Source organism: Siphateles boraxobius, unplaced genomic scaffold (assembly GCF_051911475.1).
Source record: "Siphateles boraxobius isolate OS27281-9 unplaced genomic scaffold, OSU_SipBor_1 35, whole genome shotgun sequence".
Classification (NCBI taxonomy): Eukaryota; Metazoa; Chordata; class Actinopteri; order Cypriniformes; family Leuciscidae; genus Siphateles; species Siphateles boraxobius.
Window position 1 is genome coordinate 4,208,083 of NW_027508975.1, and position 1,460 is coordinate 4,209,542.

A 1,460-nucleotide genomic window follows, 5' to 3' on the forward strand; every position below is an offset into this window, starting at 1 on the left:
TATGCTCATTTGAACAGTATGAGAACAGTATTTGAACAGTATGAGAACAGTATTTGAATGTTATTCTCTGGTGGCTTTGGATAAAAGTGTCTGCTAAATGAATAAATGTAAAAATGTAGGCCTAGATAAAAGGAAACATATTAGGCTACATGCAGGGGGTCAGGAGACCTAGAGAGTTGAAATAAAAGCTATTTTTTGTGAAACTATAAGAATTGAAATTATGATATGATTAGCAGAGGCAACATAACTTTTTTTTGGATATATATATATATATATATATATATATATATATATTTTTTTTTTAGTGGTACTGTAAGGGGTGTACAGTTAAAGACCCAGAACCAGATATGAAGAATGAAGACCCAGAGTCAGAATTATAAAAAATTAAAGAAAATATTTATGTAAGATAGTTTGTAGTTTCATCAGCAGAAGTCAGCTTCAATACTCGCACAGGAGTTCGTAGGCCGCCCCCGCTTACAGTTACAAAGATCACAGCAGTTATACGATTTCCAAGGTCTAAGCTACGTCATTGCTTACAGGATGAATGATTCTCATTGGCTATGAAATAGATAAACACAGTAATTTTCCACACATATACAGATAGACTGAAGCATATCTCCATCGATTATACAGCTGAAGTTAGGCACGTCATGACCTTCCAGGTCTCAGATTTGGGTTGTTGGGCACCAGCATGTCCAGAACAACAACTCAGTCAATCTCCAATAATGCCAGTGGTTCCTTAACCTGTAACCAAGAAGACTAACACACACACCGACACACAGCTTTTCCAAGGTTGGATTTGGCCAGGCTCTCACTATAAACAGGAGAGTCCTCTCAAAACATCAAGATAATGCGTTCTTTCTCTCAAGGATAGCTAAACTTTAGTCTAACTGGAAAGAAAGGATTTAACAAAGAAATGGCCCCTTAAACGATTGACTTCAATGACCCCTATATGTTTAAACACATTGAAGACCTTTCTCAAACACAAAACAAGTCCCTATTTCATTTCTGGAAGCTGTGTTAAATAAGCAAGCACTGCATTCAGATATCAAATACAGACATTAAAGAATACATGAAAAGAACATTTCAGTAATCACACTGGTAACTTATATAAATAAAGTAAAATCTCCAGAGAAGTCATTCAATTCATTTGATATTTAGAAGGAAAAATATTGATTAATACCTTAATTATAATCAATCATTACATATACATTGAAGCAGCAGTGGATTCCAATCCACCCCCTTCAGTCCCCCGTTTTAGACCAATGTGGAGTCCTAAACACCACATCAGGTCTATCCATAAAGAGGCTGCTTCAAAATGTTAGGTTTCTGACCCATGCTCCTCTGTCAGGTTAATTTTTATAAAACAAACAATATCTTTTTCCTTCAATGACTTAATATCAATTAAATATCCCACATACTACAATATTGATCTCCAGAACCTTTGGACATAGCTGTCT

General features: G+C 35.3%; 1 long non-coding RNA gene across 1 annotated transcript; it reads right to left on the bottom strand.

Annotated features, from left to right (window-relative positions):
* Positions 1 to 377: 377 nt before the first annotated feature.
* Positions 378 to 850, bottom strand: LOC143702625 (uncharacterized). Its single transcript, XR_013190474.1, has 2 exons — positions 688 to 850; positions 378 to 655 (listed from the first exon to the last, which is right to left on the bottom strand). It is a non-coding gene; the product is annotated as an uncharacterized LOC143702625 (long non-coding RNA).
* Positions 851 to 1,460: the final 610 nt, after the last annotated feature.